This window comes from Lepidochelys kempii, chromosome 3 (assembly GCF_965140265.1).
Source record: "Lepidochelys kempii isolate rLepKem1 chromosome 3, rLepKem1.hap2, whole genome shotgun sequence".
NCBI classification, from domain to species: Eukaryota; Metazoa; Chordata; order Testudines; family Cheloniidae; genus Lepidochelys; species Lepidochelys kempii.
The window spans coordinates 11,224,684-11,251,690 of NC_133258.1; the positions used below are offsets into that span (position 1 = coordinate 11,224,684).

General features: G+C 44.5%; 1 long non-coding RNA gene across 1 annotated transcript; it reads right to left on the reverse strand.

Annotated features, from left to right (window-relative positions):
• Positions 1–10,136: 10,136 nt before the first annotated feature.
• On the reverse strand, positions 10,137–14,479 carry LOC140908114 (uncharacterized). The gene is made up of 3 exons (XR_012157768.1): positions 14,396–14,479; positions 11,481–11,568; positions 10,137–10,203 (listed from the first exon to the last, which is right to left on the reverse strand). It is a non-coding gene; the product is annotated as an uncharacterized lncRNA (long non-coding RNA).
• Between the last annotated feature and the right edge of the window lie 12,528 nt (positions 14,480–27,007).

Consider the following 27,007-nt stretch of genomic DNA (forward strand, 5'->3'; position numbering starts at 1 on the left):
ACACTTTGACCAAACCAGCCGGTTTTATACAGTAACTGAAGGCTTGTTTTCTTCTTGGCAAAGCTGCTGTCAGCCAATCAGAAAATGACCCCTGCTTCTGCGGAGGATTTGAACTGTCCAGCCACAATTTGGACGTTGGAATTCTTGCAACTCTGTGGAAAATTCCATGGTCTTTGTGCAAAACATCTTGTGCCATCCCGGATTGTGTAAGATACGTTCGGCCACTGTGGTTAGTGCAAAATGTCTTGGGACATATAACGAACTCCTGCTGGTTTAGCTCTGATCAGCAACTTACTTCTGCAGGCCACTTCCCAGGGGCCTGCCTGCAGTGTGGTGCTTGGCCAACTTGACATGATTTCATGTCAAACCCTCAGTCTCAACAATAATAGTCAAAATGGTAAAAAGTACAGACACAAATTGTGCCTACTAGTGCTAAGCACCTCGCAGGGTTGGTCTCATTCACATGAATCAGGTAGCGGAGAAGAAGACGTGATTGGGCTTCACGCTCTGCCTTGGAAAATGTAAGAAAAATTGAAAAGCTTCTTTGACTGATATCAAAAGTACAGGGCTGCTTGCACCTCTGTGCTCTCACTGGTCTCTGAATGTCCCCCTTAGGCATGAGGCACTGGGCACTGTCCTGTCCTAGAATGGAATTACACAAGTCTCCCACTCTCAGCATATGTCTACCCTGCAATCGGAGGTCTGATTCCAGCACACGTACACACACCTGAAATAACTTTGGTCTAGCTACCTGAGGTACCAATAGCAGCGATGCCACAGAAGCTGAAGCTCGCAACTCAAATATGTATCCAGGGCCCTGGATAGACTTCTGCAGCCCATGCTGCTGTCCAAGCTGCCATGGCTTCACTGCTATTGTTATAGTTTATCCAGCTAGCTAGATAAAGCTAGCTTGGGTACATCTAAATGGGCTGCAGTCACACCTCGGACTGTCGTGCAGACCTACCCTGTGACCAGGGTTTACATACAACACCCCGTCTACACCAACCACTTATTACCATACAGGTCTGGCTCACTAGTGCCACTTGCCTTTGGGAGCTTGTGACAAAAGCTATATACTGGCAAACAAACTTCTGAGGACAAGTGGATTTATTTAACAGGTGTAAGAAAGAATTAATGTAATGTTAGATCGGCTTCTCTCCTGAGTGCCTTGTTCAGGTTTGTAATATGTCTTTGGAAGGGGTTTGGAGCAGGGGTGACCTGTCCATCTAATTCCTCAGTCATTACACCCTACTGCAGTTGTCTAGTCGGTGGAGGGAGGCAGCAGTTACCTCTTTCTCCACAGAGACAGAATGGAGACACTGGATGCTTCCATGCCAAGTGGGGAAACAAGAAAGAGGCACATCAGCCTGACTGGCCAGCTCAGTCCTCTTCTTTCCACACAGGTGCTGGTTTCCCTCCAGCTGCTGACTTGAACTCAAGCATCTGCCTTTAATTGCAACCTGGCTGTAGCACTGATGAACACACCTGGGCTTGGGAGGAGCTGGAAACTGTGGGTGTAGCAATTTGGGATAGACAAACAGCTCCAGATAAATAACAATCAACCTCTGCACAAACAATAAGAAACACCTCCTCTTCACCTTTCTCTGCCAACAAACCTCATCTTGGCCTCCTTTGAGAACCGACTGGATGGTGGAGTGAACCTTTACTGAAGTTTGAGGAAGATTCACCTGCCCTTGTAATGCTCTCATCCCTTGTTAATATTTAATCCAGGTTACTGCCAGTTAATTGGAAAGGAGAAAATTACATTGAGCCTGTGCCCCATTTTGCCACTTTATAAGGCATCCGTGAACCTGAAGGACTTTCTTTTTGAAAGTGTTTTTTTTTCTCCTTATGATCTAACTTAGACATATCAGGAAAGTCAAGTCTGGTTTTCACTCTTTTGCTGGAGGTCTCTTTGGAGAGCACAGAGAAATGTCTGTCAGGTCCCTCTGCCCCGCAATGAAAGGGTCAATTTGTGGCATCTTCAACCACAATTTTCTCCTAACTACTTAAAAACCATTAGAAGGAAATAGTTGTTAACAACAACAACAATACACACACAGTTTTAATCCCTTCCTTGGTACTTGTGCTGTCCTAACCTTACCAGTTTTCTTCTTTGTGCATGAGTCTATCTATCTGGTCCCACAGCATACACCTGGCCATTTACCTAAAGATATCAGAGAGGCTAGACGCCCAGTAGAGCATATCACAACAGAAAGTATTTGGAAGAAAGTGAAGCCATTGATTGGAATGAGCTCTCTCCTATCCTGTATAGATGAACTGTAGGAACAGACCTCCTGAGCAGACCTTCTTTGCATGGACGCACCTGATTTGCCGCAGTGATACATTTTGGCTGGTTTTGATTAAAATTCACTTACACTTAGATGCAGGGGTCATGAAATCACAGTGGTCTCTTCTGCCCTGAGAATCTATCAATCTGTGAAATGTTGTTCTTTTTATTGTTACTGAAGGGCAGGAGAATTGGATTCAATATGCCCTAATGGAGGGGTCACCAAAAGTGTGAACTCACTCCCTGTGTGGGGGAGTGAGCCAACTCCAACTGAAGAATAAAATTAGGGGGAGAAATGTTTATGTTTGGTGAGGAGTCTGTCTAAGGGTTTTAGAGGCTATTTGACCTTTCTCTTCCAGTGTTTAAAGAAGGAGCCAACTACACACAATTACAAGCCTTTGTCACTTATTACTAATCAGCAGCAGTGAAAATGTTGATAAAGGCATCTAGGGTCTTTTGCTATTGTACAGTATTAGGCTGTCTCCTGAATTCTATTGAATATGGAAGATGCTTTCTAGCAGATGTTGGCTGTTCTAGGTAAGCTCAGCGTTCCACAAGGGAGACGCAGCCACATGAAGAGAAATATTTGCTCCTCTCCTTCTTACATCTTAGTCTGTTGTTTAATGCTCTTGGGGGCTCAGCACACATGCCCCAGCCCAGGAACAGGCAGGAAAAGAAGCTTTTAGCTATTTCTGTGCATCTCAGATCTTGGGGTCCCTGGGGGCTGCAGTAGCCCCAGCATGTATGAGAACCTCCCAAGTGGCTGCTCTTCCTTAACAGCAGCTTTGCCGTTGCTGTCTGTGGTAGGCCTGGGCCAGCTGACTCAGGCTTAGGTTGAGGGACTGTTTAATTGCAGTGTAGATGTTCAGGGTTTTCTGGAGCCCAGGCTCTAGGTCCCTTCAAGGTGGGAAGGTCCTACAGCTCCGGCTGCAGCTCAACCCCGGAAGTCTACACCACAATTAAACAGCACCTTACCCTGACCACCAGGAGCCCAAGTCTGTTGACCACAGGCCAGCAACTGGTGTCTAATTGCAGTGTAGACATACCTTAGATGTAACAGCCCACAGTGACACCGTTTACCTCAAAGTAGCACCCTGGAGCCCCCATATTCATCACTGTCTTATAATTATGATATTTATTGTGCAAACTGTACCTCGTGAGGTATCACTTTAAAAGCCTTGATCTGCTGAATGCTAATATCCTTTTGGATTGTATGTATTATCATTGTTTGTGAATTTATGAAGTATTGTTATATGTGTCACTGAAATACATTAAGAGGTTGGGAATGCCCACAACCAACCTTTCAATTACAACAAAAGTAGCCATCATCAGTCAGATGAGCATTAATGGCTCATCAACACCCAATCCACTATCCCAGAGTCTTCTTGGGGAAGACATGTACGCCATGGGGGTGGACTAACCCTGTCACTGGGAGGATCTTTCTAGCCTCTGGAAGAAAGTAAAAAAGAGGGAAAGTGACATCATCACTTGGGTTCTCTCCCCCCACCCCCATCTTAACACCTGGCAGAACATCTGAAAGACAAAGATTTTGAACTGGGGAAGTTGGTCCCAGGCTGGAAGTTGGTCCAGCCTGTGTATTGAGGACCTGTGCTTGCTTGTATCCTTTGTTAGGGTGAAACACTGCTTGGTTCAAATCTAGCTTAGTCTGTTTAAGTTAGGGTTTAGACTGGAAATTTATTTTTGTTCTTAGGTAACCAGCTTTGATCTCTGTGCCTGTTACTTATAATCACTTTACAATCTATCTTTTGTAGTTAGTAAATCTGTGTTATATTTCACTTAAAACAGTGTGTTTTGGTTGAAGTGCTTGGGAAATCTCAGCTCAGATTACAAAGGTTGGTATGTGTCTTCTCCACTGAGGGAGTGACAAACTATTTCATTAATTTGCACTGCCCAGGGCTGGATCTGGGTGGAACCGGCTAGAGCCTCTCTATTGGTAGTTCATGAGTAGCTGGGAGACCATTTATGTAACTCATTTGGGTGTCTCCCTGCCTGTGGATGGCTAAGAACATAACATAAGAACGGCCATACTGGGTCAGACCAAAGGTCCATCCAGCCTAGTATCCTGTCTTCTGACAGTGGCTAATGCCAGGTGCCCCAGAGGGAATGAACAGAACAGGTAATCATCAAGTGATCCATCCCCTGTCACTCATTCCCAGCTTCTGGCAAACAGAGGCTATGGACACCATTCCTGCCCATCCTGGCTAATAGCCATTGATGGATCTAGCCTCCATGAATTTATCTAGTTCTTTTTGGACTGTTTTGGTTTTGGCTTTCACAACATCCTCTGGCAAGGAGTTCCACAGGTTGAGTGTGCGTCGTGTGAAGAAATACTTCCTTTTAGTTTTTTTAAACCTGCTGCCTATTCATTTCATTTGGTGACCCCCTAATTCTTGTGTTATAAGAAGTAGTAAACAACACTTCCTTATCTCCTTTCTCTATACCAGTCATGATTTTATGGCTGTGGATGTGCAGTGCCTGTCATAGGCTTGGAGCTTGATATCAGCATTCTAGTGTGACAGCCAGCCCAGGGGGTGCATTTGGAGGACTCAGTGGTCCCACAGCCCAGGTTGCACCCCAGAGACCCCATCACAGTGGGTACATCTACCTGAGCTGGAAATGACACTTCAACCTCCCATGTAGACACACACTTAGAAGATGGGACAGCTGAAAAGCTCTGTGCAGCTGATGAAGGGAGAGGACTCATAATCCGTGATCTATCTACATTTCTAAAGTCTATAACTGGCACACCTGGCTCTCATCTACTAGATGACACAGACAACAGAAAGATGCTCCTACTAATTGAGCATCACCCTTAAAGTAGGAACCACATCCCAGTTTAGGGTTTTCACCATTTGAACTTGTATATGGCCGTGAGGTTAAGGGGCCATTACAGCTGGTGAAGCAGCAATGGGAGGGATTTACACCTTCTTCAGGAACTAACATTCTGGACTTTGTAACCAACCTACAAAACACCCTCCAAACCTCTTTAGCCCTTGCTAAAGAAAACTTACAGGATGCTCAAAAATAGCAAAAAGCCTGGTATGATAAACATGCCAGAGAGCATTCCTTCAAAGTAGGGGACCAGGTCATGGTCTTAAAGGCGCTCCAGGCCCATAAAATGGAAGCATCTTGGGAAGGGCCATTCACGGTCCAAAAGCGCCTGGGAGCTGTTAATTATCTCATAGCATTCCCCACCTCCAACTGAAAGCCTACCATATTAATTCTCTAAAGCCCTTTTATTCCAGAGAATTAAAGGTTTGTCAGTTTACAGCCCAGGGAGGAGACGACGCTGAGTGGCCTGAAGGTGTTTACTACGAAGGGAAATGTGCTGGTGGTGTGGAAGAGGTGAACCTCTCCATGACCCTTGAGCATATGCAGCGACAGCAGATCAAGGAGCTGTGCACTAGCTATGCGCCGACATTCTCAGCCACCCCAGGACTGACTGAACGGGCATACCACTCCATTGACACAGGTAATGCTCGCCCAATTAAAGTCCAACCTTACCGGGTGTCTCCTCAAGCTAAAACTGCTATAGAACGGGAGATCCAGGATATGTTACAGATGGGTGTAATCTGCCCCTCTGGAAATGCATGGGCATCTCCAGTGGTTCTAGTTCCCAAACCAGATGGGGAGATACGTTTTTGCGTGGACTACCGTAAGCTAAATGCTGTAACTCGCCCAGACAACTATCCAATGCCACGCACAGATGAACTATTAGAGAAACTGGGATGGGCCCAGTTCATCTCTACCTTGGACTTAACCAAGGGGTACTGGCAGGTACCGCTAGATGAATCCGCCAAGGAAAGGTCAGCCTTCACCACACGTCGGGCTATATGAATTGAATGTACTCCCTTTCAGGCTGCGAAATGCACCCGCCATCTTCCAAAGACGTGTAGTTGGTCTCCTAGTGGGATTAGGAGAATATGCAGTCACCTACCTTGACGATATGGCCATATTTTTGGATTCCTGGGCAGAGCACCTGGATCATCTACAAAAAGTCTTTGAGCGCATAAGGGAGGCAGGACTAACTGTTAAGGCTAAGAAGTGTCAAATAGGCCTAAACAGAGTGACTTACCTTGGACACCAGGTGGGTCAAGGAACTATCAACCCCCTACAGGCCAAAGTGGATGCTATCCAAAAGTGGCCTGTCCCAAAGTCAAAGAAACAGGTTCAATCCTTCTTAGGCTTGGCCGGTTATTACAGACGATTTGTACCGCAATACAGCCAAATCGCCGCCTCACTGACAGACCTAACCAAAAAGAAACAGCCAAATGCCATTCAGTGGACCGAAGAGTGTCAGAAGGCCTTTAACCAGCTTAAAGTGACACTCATGTCTGACCCTGTACTAAGGGCCCCAGACTTTGACAAACCGTTCCTAGTAACCACAGATGCATCCGAGCGTAGTGTGGGAGCAGTTTTAATGCAGAAAGGACCAGATCAAGAATTCCCAGCAAAAAACTGTCTGAGAGGGAAAGCAATTGGTCAGTCAGTGAAAAAGAATGTTACACCATTGTCTACGCTCTGGAAAAGCTACGCCCATATGTTTGGGGATGGCGTTTCAACCTGCAAACCGACCATGCTGCACTACAGTGGCTTCACACTGTCAAAGAAAATAACAAAAAACTTCTTCGGTGGAGTTTAGCTCTCCAAGATTTTGATTTCGACATCCAACACATCTCAGGAGCATCTAACAAAGTGGCTGATGCACTCTCCCATGAAAGTTTCCCAGAATCAACTGGTTAAAATCGTCCTTGAGATGTGGAAAATATTGTTAGTCTTTATGTACTTGGTAGTATATTTAGAGGTGCATGTGTCTTATTAACTCTGTTTTTTTTTTAAAGCTCCAGGAACAAATCCCAGCCAGCGTTTCACCCTAGCTGAGATTTGGGGGGCGTGTCATAAATATAAAGAGAAGGGTAACCCCCTTTAAAATCCCTCCTGGCCAAAGGAAAAATTGTCTCACCTGTAAAGGGTTAAGAAGCTAAAGGTAACCTCGCTGGCACCTGACCAAAATGACCAATGAGGAGACAAGATACTTTCAAAAGCTGGGAGGAGGGAGAAAAACAAAGGGTCTGTGTCTGTCTGGGTGATGCTTTTGCCAGGGACAGAACAGGAATGGAGTCTTAGAACTTAGTAACTAATCTAGCTAGAGATGCGTTAGATTATGATTTCTTTAAATGGCTGAGAAAATAGCTGTGCTGAATAGAATGAATATTCCTGTCTGTGTGTCTTTTTTGTAACTTAAGGTTTTGCCTAGAGGGATTCTCTATGTTTTGAATCTAATTACCCTGTAAGGTATTTACCATCCTAATTTTACAGAGCTGATTCTTTTTTACTTCTATTAAGTCTTCTTGTAAGGAAACTGAATGCTTTTTCATTGTTCTAAGATCCAAGGATTTGGGTCTGTGGTCACCTATGCAAATTGGTGAGGATTTTTACCAAACCTTCCCCAGGAAGTGGGGTGCAAGTGTTGGGAGGATTTTGGGGGGAAAGACGTTTCCAAACTATGTTTTCTCAGGAACCCAGATAAAGTTTGGTGGTGGCAGTGGAAGTCCAGGGGCAAAGGGTAAAATAGTTTGTACCTTGGGGAAGTTTTAACCTAAGCTGGTAAAAGTAAGCTTAGGAGGTTTTCATGCAGGTCCCCATATCTGTACCCTAGAGTTCAGAGTGGGGAAGGAACCTTGACAAAAGGATTAAAAATAACCGGCCTGAAATGTTGGATGCATGGTCCAATGGATGAGGTTAATTTCAGGGAACCTTTGGGATGGGATCAGTTATGGCTGTTGGGAGATCATGTGACTAAAGGAAATGGCAGAAAACTTTTCCTTTTGTAAAATTGTTCTTGTCTTTTATGAACAATCAGAAGCTTGATTCTCATCTCACTTACTCCAGTTTACACCAGTATAACTCCGATGACTTCAGTAGAGTTACTCCTGGTTTACAGAAGTCAGTGTAACACAGCCAGGGCTTAGACGCGGCTTGGCCTGATTTTTTCTTTTTCTCACTGAAGTTTCAGAGCAGAGGGAAGGTCGAGGTGAATGGAGCACCGTGGTGAGGGTTGTACACCGTACAATCAACCTGTGACTGAACCCAGCTACTCTGACTCCACCAACTGGTAGGTTACATAATAAGTGTATGAAATAAAGATCTATCCACTCAAAAGAGCTAACTGAAAAACATGCAGAGGATGTGTGGACCATGGTATGTCAATAACCTTGTGTGGTATTAACATGTGAAAGGGACTTTTAATTTAATTTATTTCAATTTCATTTTAATTTTAATTTTTAAAAAATGAATGAGATGGATTTCTAAAGGAGAAGAATGCTAGAAACAGCCCCTTGCCTCCTACCAACACAAACACACACTTCAACATGATGATCTCACACCAGCTTGCTTTTATTAAAGGGAGAGTTACAAATCTTATATGGGGGATACAAGGCCCTCTTCTGGAATTTCTCCAGCTCACAGGGTTCATTACAGCCCAAATGATCAGCATTTCAGGGTTCCATTGAAGCAGGATCCAATGATTTTTGAAGCGGGTGGCTGTCTCCCAGAATCCCAGAGATCCTGCCTAGACAATTAGTCACTCCATATACGCCTGCATGAAGAATGGAGACTCAGATTTTTTAATGTTCCCCATAGAACAAGAATAATATGAGGCTGGATTTCAAATCAAATGTCACGGGACAAATTGCCCAGTCACTGAACGGTGCGTGAAGTGGTTTTGGGTTAACTCCAGCACAGGGAATCCATCACCCCTACTGCAACATTCTCTTATAGTGTTTTAACAGACATAGTATCTAAACTGCTGAACTGGCTGCCTACAAAAAAGCGATAGTTTAGAAAAGCACAACTCACACCCTTGTACAGTTGTTCTATCAAACACACCTTGTCTACAGCTGAAACTAAAATGACAGATAGATGTTTAGATGATAGATCACTAACTCTGAAGGAATGCAGGGAAATTCTAATTCTACTTAAAACCTGACTCTGTTCTGGTGTAAGTTCCATGCTAGCAGCCCTGCCTGGTGATAGCACAGATCTCTGGGCATGCTCAGTGAATTGGCCAAGAGAGCAGGGCACTCTAGCCTAGGTCTCTGGCTCCCACTGTGTAGGCCCAAGGAGCTCCCAGCTTCACATCTCTTGCCCCCAATCTGGCTCTCTGGTGTTTTAGTGGCTGGGAAAGTCTCTCCCCCTCCCATCTCTTTCTCTAGGACCTGTTCCTGCTTAAGTTCTATTAATGTGACCAACTGAGCAGCCTGTATAATTTATGGCACCTACAGTCAGAAAGAAGCAGATCAGGAATAGGATGGGCTGCAGATTTGCAATGTGGCCGAGTTAACTTTAGAGAGGGACCTTCATGCTTAAACCAGTTCAAATTCATTCAGAACAACGTCATCATTGATGTCACCCAGATTTTTAAAATGATCTGCCCTGGTTTGCAAAAGGGGGAAAATAGAGCGCTAAGAGCTGAGCTACTTTAAGGACAGAAGGATTCATCAGCTCCTAAATGAGAAGAGAGTACTCAACAGTTCTGCTCACAATGCAGGGTCTCCCTTATGGAACACGGAGCTTACCTTTGACAGCAATGGCCAATAATGCATTTTTCAAGGTATAAAGCATTGGTGGGACATTTCCAAAAGTGACAGTCACCCCCACGGAGTCTACACGCTCTGTGGGTCAGCAGAGCATGGGAGAAACCTGACAAAGAAAAAGCCTTAATCATCATTCTGTAATGCAGGGTAAATTACAGTTATGATTCCAAGATGACAGGCATTTCTCATTCACTGAGACCTGACCAAGTCTGCCCAATTACCTTCCCGTTCAAAAGTTTATCATGGCTTCAGTACAATTTCAGTGGTTGTACTTCTACTCATGTTCAATGGCAGCATCTAAGAAGAGAATGGGGTGATTTAATTAAACATTGGCATTGACTTTCCAGCTGCAGATTTTAGAACCACAGCTCTCAGCATGGACATCCTTCATTGCCCAATGCCCTTAAGGGATGGAAAGCAAGGGGCTGCCTGCATTGCTTACTTCCCTTTGAGGCTGATGTATGGTTTTGATTCCGTCAGGCTCTGACAATGATGTGCCAGGCAGAATCATCAATGCAGTTTGGCTAAGTAGGGTTGAACTGTCTCAGTGCTGGGTTGGATGACTACAAAGATTTGAAAGAGATTGACCTGAGAGAGTCCCTTCCAGGTTTGAATGCTTGCCCGTCTCTGAGATTCTTCTCAGAATTTCTTCGCAAGACACACTCAGGAATTGTTCCTTCATGACCAGTCACCAGTGTTTGGTTATACCCGATTGACGTGCTATTTTGAGAAGGCAGCCCAAATGTGCACAGCCAAATCTTTTAGAATATTTAGTTTAGAACATTTGTTGTGTTTTCACAAAACTATCTACAGCCAATGGATAGAAACTGAACCCTTACATGATGCATTGTCATGGCTGCAAAGACTGTCCCAAGCCCAGATGATATTATTTCTCAAAACAAAGTCAAGCATGTTGTTGTGGAAGGTTTTGAGACCCAGTGGGGCTAAGACACTGAGATGAACAGCTGCCATTTAGGAGATGTGGGTTCTGTGCCCAGCAGCATAACCTGTGAGTAGGACATGAGACCTGATTCATAAGAAGTCAGGTGGTAAAAATCACAGAATTATTAACACAAGTCAGCAGCAGAAGTTATATTTCAATTCATGGTCTCCTGGTTCCCTGTGCATCTTCTCCCAAACCCAAGGGGATATTGAAAGGACTTGGACAGGCTTCATTTGTCAGTATCACATCCAGATTCTGTGATTGCCCGTTATGGTGTGAAGATAGAATGTGGGTGGCTCAAGCAGGAAGCCTCAACAAGATCTGAGGAAAATACTGATGGGAGGTGGATTTTTTTTTTCTGACTGGTCATAATTCAGTCAAATCTGAATGTTTTTCTTGGTGGCAGGCTCCCCCCCCAAAGAAAAGGTAAGAACTTTTTTTCTACTTGAAAGTGTTAGACAACGTTACTACAGGTTTCAGAGGAACAGCCGTGTTAGTCTGTATTCGCAAAAAGAAAAGGAGGACTTGTGGCACCTTAGAGACTAACCAATTTATTTGAGCATGAGCTTTCGTGAGCTACAGGCTCCCCAATACCCCTTTTTATTATTGCTTGTTTTCATTTACATCTTACCTGGGACATCCATGAGCATCAAGAAGACAATAGCAGAGAGCAGGTAAAGGAACTTCATGGCTGAAGGTCGGCTGGGAACTGAGCGTCACTGGAGAGGAGAGACACCAAGATAGAGAGAAGACACTGGGGAATGTGATCTGCTGAGCTGTACAAATATTGCTTTAATCAAAATAATATTTTAATGTGTGTTCTGATTATCCACACAGCACCATAGATGTCCTAGGAGGATTTCAGAGAAATACAATTCTATGAAGCAAGATATCTTTTAAAAACAGATGTTCTGTAAATAATTTTAATTCACCAATTACTTGCATTGCATTTCTCATTGAAATCGCTTTTTCCTTAGCCAAAGTACAGAGTGCAGAATTATTGCACATTTAAATGCTTTATTGCCCAAAATAGAATTGAAAACAATTAAGAAATTACAGAGAGCAAAATAAAGGTGGTTGGATGCTCATGTTTATGAAATTTCTAAGAATTAATTCACCATGTGGTGTTACAACTAACCAAAAAAAAAATCACATCAATTCATTTCAAGTGTTATCTCAATCTTATTACCGAGGAAAACCTTATTCTAGTTCTTTACTACACAGGGGAGGTGACTTTGCAACCAACATTGAAGTAGGAATGTTTAAATGCAGATTCTTATTCATTTTGGATCAGTCTGTATGACGACAGAGGAATTATGGGAGTACCTGTGCCATTGCAACCAGAGAACTCCAAGGTTAGAACTGAGAAAATCAGACAGATTATTTAAGCACTAAGACTGACAATTCAAGTAGGTCTCACACATTAAGCCCTAGGCATATAATGCACATAATGGTTTAAATCAGCTACCTTCAACTTGACTCAAATTTGGTCCAGATGCTCCTCCTTCATGATGGGGAAAGGCAGGCGGGCAAATTTCAGTGGGTGGCATTGTGACACTGTATAATTACTGAATTCCTAGAAGGCTCAACACTATACCCTGGAAAGCGTGACATGCCCCTCCCCCAGTCGGAGACCCTCTCATTTTGCAACGATTCCAATTTCTCTGGAATTTTACCAGTAACCTTCGGTCTTAGGCCACTTTTACCAAACATTCAAAGCTGACTAAATATTCAAATAGTGGAAACAAGGTTTCCCTTACCAGCCAATTCAAAGCTTCTTCCTCTTTCTTTCAAAGTGCAGAGTGGAGAATTATTGCACATTTACATACTTTATATGCTTTAACACAGCACTTAAAAGCAATAAGAAATTATAGAAAGAAGAAGAAAGGTGGTTAGATGATCATCTTTATGCTATTTTCCAGTCCTCACAGAAATGGAGGCGAGAACTAGAACCAGTCCCAGCCCTCACGATCTGTAACTGCGCTTACAGAGCCCAGGGCTGACAGTGCTTGGAAGCACTAAAGCAGCACAAAAGAGGTTTCTGTCTCATGTGGATACAGCCCCTCTTCCTGCATCTCTCCTTCTTTCCTTCCCCTTTTCTCTCCTCCACCCTCCTGTCAGCCTCCCTTCATTCCCTGCCCTCCTGCCCTGCTCTCTTTTGCTGAACTCCTCTTCTATCTCCACTGTTCTTTCTCTCCCTCAGCCCTTCTCCTTTCAGTCTTCACCTTAACCTTCTTATCTGTTTCTTTCTTGCCAGTTATCTCTCTCTCTCTCTCTCTCTCTCTCTCTCCACCTTTTCTCTTCTCCGCTACCTTCTCCATCATCCCCCTCTGTTCCCTTGCTCTTTGTCCTTATCCTTAACTCCAGAAATATTACCAAATTGTAGGTCTCAGAGGCTTAAGGTTAGTTCATCAATGGGTGATTAACTAACACAGGGCTGCAGGAGGGACACACTGTGAATTTGGATAACTAGGATTTCCTGATAAAAGGAACTTGGATAACTGGAATTATTCTGTAGATGGTTTTAACTCGGGTAGCTTTTAAATAGAATCATAGAATCCTAGAATATCAGGGTTGGAAGAGAAATTAGGAGGTCATCTAGTCCAACCCGCTGCTCAGAGCAGGACCAACACCAACTAAATCATTCCACCCAGGGCTGTCAAGCCAGGCCTTAAAAACCTCTAACGATGGAGATTCCACCACCTCCCTAGGTAACCCATTCCAGCACTTCACCACCCTCCTAGTAAAATAGTTTTTCCTAATATCCAACCTAGACCTCCCTCACTGCAACTTGAGACCATTGCTTATTATTCTGTCATCTGCCACCACTGAGAACAGCGGAGCTCCAGCCTCTTTGGAACCCCCCTTCAGGTAGTTGAAGGCTGCTATCAAATGCCCCCTCACTCTTCTCTTCTGCAGTCTAAACAAGCCCTGTTCCCTCAGCCTCTCCTCATAAGTCATGTGCCCCAGCTTCCTAATCATTTTTCTTGTCCTCCACTGGACTCTCTCCAATTTCTCCACATCCTTCTTGTAGTGGGGGGCCCAAAACTGGATGCAATACCGTAGGGGTGGCCTCACCAGTGCAGAATAGAGGGAAATAATCACTTCCCTCGATCTGCTGGCAATGCTCCTACGAACACAGCCCAATATGCTATTGGCCTTCTTGGCAAAAAGGGCACACAGCTGACTCATATCCAGCTTCTCCTTCACTGTAATCCCCAGGTCCTTTTCTGCAGAACTGCTGCTTAGCCAGTTGGTCCCCAGTCAGTAGCGTTGAAACTTTTCCATTGTGAGTAAACATAACAAGTGTAGCTTTTTACTTCTCCATTCCAAGTGGCATGAAAGCGTGTTCTCCAGTTCAGCCTCTCAGAACACTATGTGGTTTCTCAAAATACCTAAAAAGTTCACTCAGGTAGTTCATTCACCCAAGGGGTTATGACAACTATATTCATCTTCTCTTTCTGGATCTCACAGCCATTTTCCTAGCCAGGACTTTAAAGGAGAAATTAAAAGAATGATTATGAGAGAAGTTGCTATAATACTTACCAGACAGGGGGTGCTCTCGGTTGCCAGGTGATGACAGTCTTACTCACTGTCTCTCTCATCCAGATATTTCAGCTTCCGGGAGTGACATGTTGATCAAACCAGCTTGTTTTATACAGTTACTGAAGGCTTGTTTTCTTCTTGGCAAAGCTGCTGTCAGCCAATCAGAAAGTGACCCCTGCTTCTGGGGAGGATTTGAACTGTCCAGCCACAGTTTGGACGTTGGGATTCTTGCAGCTCTGTCTGTGGAAAATTCCATGGTCTTTGTGCAAAACATCTTGTGCCATCCTGGATTGTGTAAGATACGTTTGGCCGCTGTGGTTAGTGCAAAATGTCTTGGGTCGTATAACAAACTCCTGCTGGTTCAGCTCTGATCAGCAACTTACTTCTGCAGGCCACTTCCCAGGGGCCTCCCTGCAGTGTGGTGCTTGGCCAACTTGACACGATTTCATGTCAAACCCTCAGTCTCAACAATAATAGTAAAAAGTACAGACACAAATTGTGCCTACTGGTGCTAAGCACCTCGCAGGGTTGGTCTCATTCACATGAATCAGGTAGGGGAGCAGAAGACGTGATTGGGCTTCACGCTCTGCCTTGGAAAATGTAAGAAAAATTGAAAAGCTTCTTTGACTGATATCAAAAGTACAGGGCTGCTTGCACCTCTGTGCTCTCACTGGTCTCTGAATGTCCCCCTTAGGCATGAGGCACTGGGCACTGTCCTGTCCTAGAATGGAATTACACAAGTCTCCCACTCGCAGCATGTGTCTACCCTGCAATCGGAGGTCTGATTCCAGCACACGTACACACACCTGAAATAGCTTTGGTCTAGCTACCTGAGGTACCAATAGCAGCGATGCCACAGAAGCTGAAGCTCGCAACTCAAATATGTATCCAGGGCCCTGGATAGACTTCTGCAGCCCATGCTGCTGTCCAAGCTGCCATGGCTTCACTGCTATTGCTATAGTTTATCCAGCTAGCTAGATAAAGCTAGCTTGGGTACATCTAAATGGGCTGCAGTCACACCTTGGACTGTCGTGCAGACCTACCCTGTGACCAGGGTTTACGTACAACACCCCGTCTACACCAACCACTTATTACCATATAGGTCTGGCTCACTAGTGCCACTTGCCTTTGGGAGCTTGTGACAAGAGCTATATACTGGCAAACAAACTTCTGAGGACAAGTGGATTTATTTAACAAGTGTAAGAAAGAATTAATGTAATGTTAGATCAGCTTCTCTCCTGAGTGCCTTGTTCAGGATTGTAATATGTCTTTGGAAGGGGTTTGGAGCAGGGGTGACCTGTCCATCTAATTCCTCAGTCATTACACCCTACTGCAGTTGTCTAGTCGGTGGAGGGAGGCAGCAGTTACCTCTTTCTCCACAGAGACAGAATGGAGACACTGGATGCTTCCATGCCAAGTGGGGAAACAAGAAAGAGGCACATCAGCCTGACTGGCCAGCTCAGTCCTCTTCTTTCCACACAGGTGCTGGTTTCCCTCCAGCTGCTGACTTGAACTCAAGCATCTGCCTTTAATTGCAACCTGGCTGTAGCACTGATGAACACACCTGGGCTTGGGAGGAGCTGGAAACTGTGGGTGTAGCAATTTGGGATGGACAAACAGCTCCAAATAAATAACAATCAACCTCTGCACAAACAATAAGAAACACCTCCTCTTCACCTTTCTCTGCCAACAAACCTCATCTTGGCCTCCTTTGAGAACCGACTGGATGGTGGAGTGAACCTTTACTGAAGTTTGAGGAAGATTCACCTGCCTTTGTAATGCTCTCATCCCTTGTTGATATTTAATCCAGGTTACTGCCAGTTAATTGGAAAGGAGAAAATTACATTGAGCCTGTGCCCCATTTTGCCACTTTATAAGGCATCCGTGAACGTGAAGGACTTTCTTTTTGAGAGGTTTTTTTTTCTCCTTGTCAAGGTTCCTCCCCCACTCTGAACGCTAGGGTACAGATGTGGGGACCTGCATGAAAAACCTCCTAAGCTTCTCTTTACCAGCTTAGGTCAAAACTTCCCCAAGGTACAAAATATTCCACCCTTTGTCCTTGGATTGGCCGCTACCACCACCAAACAAATACTGGTTACTGGGGAAGAGCTGTTTGGACACGTCTTTCCCCCCAAAATACTTCCCAAAACCTTGCACCCCACTTTCTGGACAAGGTTTGGTAAAAAGCCTCACCAATTTGCTTAGGTGACTACAGACCCAGACCCTTGGATCTTAAGAACAATGAACAATCCTCCCAACACTTGCACCCCCCCCCTTTTCCTGGGAAATGTTGGATAAAAAGCCTCACCAATTTGCATAGGTGACCACAGACCCAAACCCTTGGATCTGAGAACAACGAAAAAGCATTCAGTTTTCTTACAAGAAGACTTTTAATAGAAATATAAGTAAATAGAAATAAAGAAATTCCCCCTGTAAAATCAGGATGGTAGATACCTTACAGGGTAATTAGATTCAAAACATAGAGAACCCCTCTAGGCAAAACTTTAAGTTACAAAAAAGACACACAGGAATATTCATTCTATTCAGCACAGCTATTTTCTCAGCCATTTAAAGAAATCATAATCTAACACATACCTAGCTAGATTAGTTACTAAGTTCTAAGACTCCATTCCTGTTCTGTCCCCGGCCAAAGCATCATAAAGACAGACACAGACCCTTTGTTTTTCTCCCTTCTCCCAGCTTTTGAAAGTATCTTGTCTCCTCATTGGTCATTTTGGTCAGGTGCCAGTGAGGTTACCTTTAGCTTCTTAACCCTTTACAGGTGAGAGGATTTTTTTCTCTGGCCAGGATGGATTTTAAAGGGGTTTACCCTTGACACTCCTTATGATTTAACTTAGACATATCAGGAAAGTCAAGTCTGGTCTTCACTCTTTTGCTGGAGGTCTCTTTGGAGAGCACAGAGAAATGTCTGTCAGGTCCCTCTGCCCTGGAATGAAAGGGTCAATCTGTGGCATCTTCCACCACAATTTTCTCCTAACTACTTAAAAACCATTAGAAGGAAATAGTTGTCAACAACAACAACAATACACACACAGTTTTAATCATTTCCTTGGTACGTGTGCTGTCCTAACCTTACCAGTTTTCTTCTTTGTGCATGAGTCTGTCTGTCTGGTCCCACAGCATAGACCTGGCCATTTACCTAAAGATATCAGAGAGGCTAGACGCCCAGTAGAGCATATCACAACAGAAAGTATTTGGAAGAAAGTGAAGCCATTGATTGGAATGAGCTCTCTCCTATCCTGTATAGATGAACTGTAGGAACAGACCTCCTGAGCAGACCTTCTTTGCATGGACGCACCTGGTTTGCCGCAGTGATACATTTTGGCTGGTTTTGATTAAAATTCACTTACACTTAGATGCAGGGGTCATGAAATCACAATGGTCCCTTCTGCCCTGGGAATCTATCAATCTGTGAAATGTTGTTCTTTTTATTGTTACTGAAGGGCAGGAGAATTGGATTCAATATGCCCTAATGGAGGGGTCACCAAAAGTGTGAACTCACTCCCTGTGTGGGGTAATGAGCCAACACCAACTGAAGAATACAATTAGGGGGAGAAATGTTTATGTTTGGTGAGGAGTCTGTCTAAGGGTTTTAGAGGCTATTTGACCTTTCTCTTCCAGTGTTTAAAGAAGGAGCCAACTACACACAATTACAAGCCTTTGTCACTTATTACTAATCAGCAGCAGTGAAAATGTTGATAAAGGCATCTAGGGTCTTTTGCTATTGTACAGTATTAGGCTGTCTCCTGAATTCTGTTGAATCTGGAAGATGCTTTCTAGCAGATGTTGGCTGTTCTAGGTAAGCTCAGCATTCCACAAGGGAGACACAGCCACATGAAGAGAAATATTTGCTCCTCTCCTTCTTACATCCAATCTGTTGTTTAATGCTCTTGGGGGCTCAGCACACATGCCCCAGCCCAGGAACAGGCAGGAAAAGAGGCTTTTAGCTACTTCAGTGCATCTCAAATCCTGAGACAGCTGGCAGCTGCAATAGCCCCAGCATATATCAGAACCACCCGAGTGGCTGCTCTTCCTTAACAGCAGATTTACCATTGCTGCCTGCAGTAGGCCTGTGCTAGCTGGCTCAGGCTGAGGGACTGTTTAATTGCAGTGTAGATGTTCAGAGTTTTCTGGAGCCCAGGCTCTAGGTCCCTTCAAGGTGGGAGGGTCCCACAGTTCTGGCTGCAGCCCAAGCCTGGAAATCTACACCACAATTAAACAGCTCCTTAGCCTGACCCCCGGGAGCCCGAGTCTGTTGACACAGGCCAGCAACTGGTGTCTAATTGCAGTGTAGACATACCTTAGACATAACAGCGCACAGCAATGTCTCAAGTACCACCCCAAACCAGTGCCTGGCACAGAGACAATAGAGACCAGTTATGACAGCTGTATCCCCTTCATGCTTTGGGAAACTTCTTCCCGAGCCCCTTGTGGTGTGGTATCTCCCATAGGATAATCGACCAGGGAAAACAAAAGTAAAAGCTCTCGGGTAGACTGTAGGATCTTTGTCTCCCCTATAGCTGTGTGTATGAGATATCAAAACAACAATTAGAAATTTTAAAATAATGTAGAAAGCAAATGGAAATGGGGAAGTAGATAGTAATCAATATCAATTAGAAATACTGAAGAGCATTAATATGCTCAAGGAAGCTAAGGCCAAGGATGACAATGACAAGGAATTTGTTTTAGTGTTTCAGCAACAAAAGAGATTCTAACAATACTACAGGTCCATTTCTCCCTGGAGATGGAAAAATAATTTAGAATGATGCAGAAAAAGGCAGAAGTGTTCAACAAATATTTCTTTTCTAGAAAGAAGAGGGATGGTGCCTGCATATCACATGAGGATGAGGTATAGAGTCATAGAATCATAGAATATCAGGGTTGGAAGGGACCTCAGGAGGTCATCTAGTCCAACCCCCTGCTCAAAGCAGGACCAATCCCCAACTAAATCATCCCAGCCAGGGATTTCTCAACCCTGATCTTAAAAACTTCAAAGGAAGGAGATTCCACCACCTCCCTAGGTAACGCATTCCAGTGCTTCACCACCCTCCTAATGAAAAAGTTTTTCCTAATATCCAACCTAAACCTCCCCCACTGCAACTTGAGACCATTACTCCTTGTTCTGTCATCTGCTACCACTGAGAACAGTCTAGATCCATCCTCTATGGAACCCCCTTTCAAGTAGTTGAAAGCAGCTATGAAATCCCCCCTCATTCTTCTTTTCCACAGACTAAACAATCCCAGTTCCCTCAGCCTCTCCCCATAAGTCACATGACTTATGTTCCAGTCCCCTAATCATTTTTGTTGCCCTCCGCTGGATGCTTTCCAATTTTTTCACATCCTTCTTGTAGTGTGGGCCCCAAAACTGGACACAGTACTCCAGATGAGGCCTCCCCAATGTCAAATAGAGGGGAATGATCACGTCCCTCACTCTGCTGGCAATGCCCCTACTTATACAGTCCAAAATGTCATTGGCCTTCTTGGCAACAAGGGCACACTGTTGACTCATATCCAGCTTCTCGTCCACTGTAACCCCTAGGTCCTTTTCTGCAGAACTGCTGCCTAGCCATTCGGTCCCTAGTCTGTAGCAGTGCATGGGATTCTTCCATCCTAAGTGCAGGACTCTGCGCTTGTCTTTGTTGAACCTCATCAGATTTCTTTTGGCCCAATCCTCTAATTTGTCTAGGGCCCTCTGTATCCTATCCCTACCCTCCAGCGTATCTACCTCTCCTCCCAGTTTAGTGTCATCTGAAAACTTGCTGAGGGTGCAGTCCAAGCCATCCTCCAGATCATTAATGAAGGTATTGAACAAAACCAGCCCCAGGACCAACCCTTGGGGCACTCCACTTGATTCCGGCTGCCAACTAGACATGGAGCCATTGATCACTACCCGTTGAGCCCGACAATCCAGCCAGCTTTCTATCCACCTTATAGTCCATTCATCCAGCCCATACTTCTTTAACTTGCTGGCAAGAATACTGTGGGAGACCATGTCAAAAGCTTTGCTAAAGTCAAGGAATAACACATCCACTGCTTTCCCCTCATCTACAGAGCCAGTTCTCTTGTCATAGAAGGCAATTACATTAGTCAGGCATGACTTGGCCTTGGTGAATCCATGCTGACTGTTCCTGATCACTTTCCTCTCCTCTAAGTGCTTCAGAATTGATTCCTTGAGGACCTGCTCCATGATGAGGGAGTACATTATTAACTAAGGAAGATGTTAAAAATCATCTACTATGGATATATATTTAACTGGTGATAAAATTGGTGGATGAGACAAAGTTTGGTGTAGTGATAAAAAAGTTTGAGGACAGGGTAGTCACTCTGAGTGATTTGGTTTGCTTGGTCAGTTGAGCCCAATTTAAACAAATCCAATTTTATATAATCAAATGCCAGGTCATATGTCTAACAAGAAGGAAAGCAATCCAGACCTATAGAATGGGGGACTGTATCTTGGAAAGCAGTGATTGGTGTTGGTCCTGCTTTGAGCAGGGGGTTCAACTAGATGACCTCCTGAGGTCTCTTTCAACTCTAACCTTCTATGATTCTAAAAAGGAATAAAGAAGCAACGTTACCTGAGCTCCCGGTGCGATGCTGTGGCAGAAAGGATTAATGTGATCCTTGGATGTCTAAACAGATGAGTAGGGACTTGGAGTAGGGAGGTGAAATTCTTGTGTATCGTGCACTGGTGAGACTGATACCAGAATACTGTGTCCAGTTCTGTTGTCCAGCAATCTAGAGAGGGAGCAGATAAGAGCCACAACAATGAGTAAAGAAATGGAAAACAGGAGCTCTATCTAGTTAGCTCAGACAGGAGAAGGTTAAGAGGTGATGTGATCACAGTTCTTAAGTACTGTGACAAAGTTCCTCCTCTATCTTGGTGGGTCTTGGGCTTATTGGTGGATTTGCTCACTTTGGATATTCACGGCAGCCCTCAGTTTGGCCATTTTCGTGAACCCAGAGTCCAGGTCAACTCCTCCTGTGTCTGACCAGGAGTTGTGAGGTTTGGGGGGAACCCGGGACCGCCCTCTACTCCAGGTTCCAGCCCAGGGTCCTGTGGAATGCAGCTGTCTAGAGTGCCTCCTGGAACAGCTGTGCGACAGCTACAACTCCCTGGGCTACTTCCCCCTGGCCTCCTCCCAACACCTTCTTTATCCTCACCATAGGAGCTTCCTCCTGGTGTCTGATAATGCTTGTACTCCTTAGTCCTCCAACAGTACGCGTTCTCACTCTCAGATCCAAGTGCCTCTTGCTCCCAGCTCCTCACACACACGCCACAAACTGAAGTGAGGTCTTCTTTAAACTCGGGTGCCCTGGTTAGCCAGCCTTAATTGAGTCTAGCAGTTTCTTGATTGGCTGCAGGTGTTCTAATCAGCCTGTCTGTCTTAATTGTTTCCAGAAAGTTCCTGATTGTTCTGGAACCTTCCCTGTTGCCTTACCCAGGGAAAAGGGACCTACTCAACCTGGGGCTAATATATCTGCCTTCTATCACTCTCCTGTAGCCATCTGGCCTGACCCTGTCACAGTACCTACACTGGGGGGGTGGGTAATGTCATAATGTGCTCTTCAGTCTATCAGACAAAGTTATGACAAGATCCAGTATCTTGAAATTGACGGTAGAGAAACTCAGACTGGAAACATGGTGCAAAGTTTTACCAGTCAGGGTAATTAACCATTGGAACAATGTACCAAATGCGGTGGTGGCCTCTTAATCACTGGGTCTGCTCTCTATTAAAGTGTATCCTATAAATCAGAAGTGAATTCACTGAAGCCATCATACTTACACTGGGATTAAACTAGTGAATGATTTTCCCTAAAATACTAGAATAATTTTACATCATGGAAATATTTTGGCTATTTCGATCAGTCACCTGATCTCCCAAAAGCCTGTCCAATGTGGGCCTGTTCCAAGTGTCTTCTAGTGTGCCCATGGGATCACTGAGTGAGTTGAACAGGATTTGGCCCTTTTGAGGTAAGAGTTCACAAGATGCTGCAGAAAGAGCTTTGCTGAAATCCCAACATGTCACATTGGTGATGAGCCGCTCATTTTATAATTTCATCACACAAAGCCATCAGGCATCTGGCAAGGCTTGTTCTCTCCAAACCCTCATCCAGCTCCTGCCCAGAGTTCCATTATCCCCTCCACAGGGATTCTTGTCTTTTACACTATGATCTACCAGGGTAAAAGTGACTTTTGGGATAGTAATTCCCAGGATCTCTCTGCTTCCATTTGTTACAGTGTTAGCCAGGAAGGATGTTTTATGGTCAGTCACTAGAAGGGACTGAGAAAGCCTGGGCTTATTTCCTATCTGCCACAAATGCATTGTGTGACCTTGGGCAAGTCACTCTGAGCCAGGTTTGTAAAGGGCCAAAGGAGAAACCTTGGCTCTTTGTCACTCTGGGATGAAACTTCTCAGGTGTGAAATAGGGTTAATAATATTTCATCTGTCTTGTCTATTTTGATTGTAAGCCATTTGGACCAGACACCATTTTTTCTTAGGTACATGTACAGTGCCTAGCGCAATGGGGCTCTGATCCAGATTGAGGCCTCTAATCATGGTGATACTACTAATAATTGAAAGTACGGTTTGAGCAAAAAGTACCCTGGTGCTGCATAATAACAATCAGTCATTCACCACAACAACCTGCATCATGGAACACCCTCGGGACAGGCCCACAGAACAAGCTCACACAAGAAAACTCATCAGATAATGTGTTTGGCACAGGGTGGAATTAGTAACTCTTGCTGCAAAGCCCTCGAACCAGCATGAGACCCCTAAGAGGTATGGTACAGAAGAAATCAATTCTGTAATTTCCACTTGACACACCCACAACCTCAAAGCACCCTCCAGCGTCTTCACTGCACTTCACTGAGTCTTGCTCCCGCCTCCTCAGCTACCAGCCTCTGCCTGTACCCTAAGAACAGCCTCAACCACCCCCATCTTCCCAAACCATGTTAACCCCACCCTCAATTCCTCCTAATACCTAAGGCTATGTCTTCACAGAAGTTGGAGGTGTAATTTCAGCTAGCGAACCCAAGTACGAACGTAGGGTTTCAGACAGAATCATACTTGAGGCGGGGAGCCAGTTCTGCCATTTGCTCTGCCATGGCTCCACTTCTGTTTTTAGTGCACAAGATCAGTCAGAGCTTGTGCGAGCTGTGACACCCTTTACCAGAAAGCAGCACCCTGGCACCCCATCTTCACCACTGTCATATAATTAGGGTATTTTTGGTACAAACTATACCTTGTGAGGTATCACTTTAAAAGCCTTGATCTGCTGAATGCTAATATCCTTTTGGATTGTATGTACTATCATTGTATGTGAAGTTATGAAGTATTGTTATATGTGTCACTGAAATACGTTGTGAGGTTGGGAATGCCCACAGCCAACCTTTCAATTACAACAAAAGAGTAGCCATCATCAGTCAGATGAGCATGAATGGATCATCAACACCCAATCTACTATTCCAGAGACCTCTTGGAGAAGGCACGTACGTCATGGGGGTAGACTAACTCTGTCACTAAGAGGATCTTTTTAGCCTCTGGAAGAAAGTAGAAAAGAGGGAAAGTGACATCATCACTTGGCCTCTCTCTCCTCCACCCTCATCTTAACACGTGGCAGAAAATCTGAAAGACAAAGATTTTGAACTGGGGAAGTTGGTCCCAGGCTGGAAGGTGGTCCAGCCTGTGTATTGAGGAACTGTAGCCTGCTTGTATCCTCTGTTAGGGTGAGACACTGCTTGATTCAAATCTAGCTTAGTCTGTTTAAGTTAGGATTTAGACTGGAAATTTATTTTTGTTCTTAGGTAACCAGCTTTGATTTTGATGTGTGCTACTTATAATCACTTTACAATCTATCTTTCTGTAGTTAATAAATCTGTGTTATATTTCACTTAAAACAGTGTGTTTTGGTTGAAGTGCTTGGGAAATCTCAGCTCAGATTACAAAGGTTGGTGTGTGTCTTCTCCACACTGAGGGAGTGGCAAACTATTTCATGAATTTGCACTGCCCAGGTAAGCCTACAATTCAGGGTGTAGGGCTGGATCTGGGTGGAACTGGCTAGAGCCTCTCTATTGGTCGTTCATGAGTAGCTGGGAGACCATTTGTCAGTTGGGTGTGTCCCTGCCTGTGGATGGCTGTTGATGTGCAGTGCCTGCCAGAGGCTTGGAGCTTGACATTAGCATTCTAGTGTGACAGCCAGGTCCAGTTGGTGCATTTGGAGGGGCTCAGCGATCCCACAGTTCAGGGTGCACCCCAGAGACCCTGTCACAGTGGGTACGTGTACCTGAGCTGGAATTGACACTTCAACCTCCAGTGTAGACACACCCTTGTAAGGTGGGAGAGCTGATAAGCTCTGTGCAGCTGGTGAAGGGAGAGGGCTCATAATCCATGATCTATCTACATTTCTAAAGTCTATAACTGGCAAACCTGGCTCTCAGCCACTAGATGACAGAGACAATAGAAAGATGCTCCTGCTAATTGAGCATCACCCTTAAAGTAGGAACCTGCTGTCTCACAGTGCAGCCTGGTGGAGTTTTGTGACATATAAAGGAGATAATCATGGAGAGACAACAGCCTCTGAGTAAGGCTGTGATCGATTTTCAAATGTTGATCTTCCACATCGAAAGGATTAAAAATAACTGGCCTGAAATTTTTGATGCATTGTCCAATGGCTGAGGTTAATTTCAGGGAAACTTTGGGATGGGATCAGTTATGGCTTTTGGGAGATCATGTGACTAAAGGAAATGTCAGAAAAGTTTTTCTTTTGTAAAATTGTTCTTGTCATTATGAACAATCACAAGCTTGATTCTCATCTCACTTACTCCAGTTTACACCAGTATACCTACGATGATTTCAGTACAGTTACTTCTGGTTTACAGAAATCAGTGTAAAATCGTAATTCTACCTGAAGCCTGACTCTGTTCTGGTGGCAGTTCCATGCTAGCAGCCCTGCCTGGTGATAGCACAGATCTCTGGGCATGCTCAGTGAATTGGCCAAGAAAGCAGGGGACTCTAGCCTAGGTCCCTGGCTCCTACTCTGCAGGCCCAAGGAGCTCCCAGCTTCACATCTCTTGCCCCCAATCTGGCTCTCTGGTGTTTCAATTGGTGGGAAAGTCTCTCCCCCTCCCATCTCTTTCTCTAGGACCTGTTCCTGCTGCAACATTAATGTGACCAGCTGAGCAGTCTGTGCAATTTATGGCACCTACAGTCAGAAAGAAGCAGATCAGGAATAGGATGGGCTGCAGATTTGCAATGTGGCCGAGTTAACTTTAGAGAGGGACCTTCATGCTTAAACCAATTCAAATGCATTCAGAACAACGTCATCGTTGATGTCACCCAGATTTTTAAAATGACCTGCCCTGGTTTGCAAACAGGGGAAAATAGAGCTCTAAGAGCTGAGCATCTATAAGGATTCATCCACTCTTAAATGGAAGGAACATAATACATATTTCTGTTCATGCCGGAGTGTTGCCCTTTTGGAATGTTGAACTTACCTTCAACAGCAAATGCCACTTGGATAGTACCTGCCAAGGTATTTAGAATTGAAGGGACATTGCCTCCGCCTACAGTAATCCACAATGTGACATTTGCTCGTTTGGATAATCCAAGCCTGGGAGAATCCTGACAAGGCTGAAGAGTCTTAATCATCATTCTGAAGAGCAAGGTAAATAAAGGCTGGATTCCAGGGTGCCAGGCATTTCCCATTCGCTGAGACCTGTCCAAATCAACCCAATTATCTTCCAGTGCAGAAGTTTATCACAGTGTTCGTGCTATTTCAATGGGTTTTGTTCAGTGCACATTCAATGGCAGCCTCTGAGAACACAATGGAGCGATTTAATTAAAGAGGGATGCTGACGCTTCAGCTGCAGAGTTTAGAACCATAGCTCTGAGTACAGGCTTCCTTCACTGCCAGAAGCCTTTAAGGGACAGAAAGCAAGTGGCTGCCTGCATTGCTAACTTCCCTTTCTCACTGAAGGGTGGTTTTAATTCCCTCTGGCTCAAGCAGTGATGTGCCAGGTAGTATCATCAATGCAATCTGACTGAGTACGGTGAACTGGTTCAGCACTGGGTTGGATGACAACAACTTTTTGAAAGAGAAGGGCTTGAAAAGGTCCCTACTGGTTTGAACACCTGCCTGTCTGTGAGACTCTCTTTAGGTTTTCTTCTGAAGATTAATTCAAGAAAAGTTTCCTCATGACCAACTGCCAGTTTTTGGTTATACTGGAGGGGCCTGGTATGTTGAAAATGCAGCTCAAATGTGCACAGCTAAATCTTTCAGAATATTTTATTTAGAACATTTGTTGTGTTTTCACAAAACTGTCTACAACCAACAGATAGAAACTGAAACCAACATGATTTATTGTCATGTCTGCCAACACTGTCCCACCCCCAGATGATATCATTTCTCGAAACAAAGCCAAGCACATTGTTGTGGCAGGTTTTGAGGCACAGTAAGACTCTGAGAGGAGGGGCTGTTCCCAGCTGTGTAACTTCTCAGTGGGACATGAGGCCTGAATTTATAATAAGTGAGTTTGTGAAAGGCACAACATTATTAACACTAGTCAGCAGCAGACACTACATTTTAAAT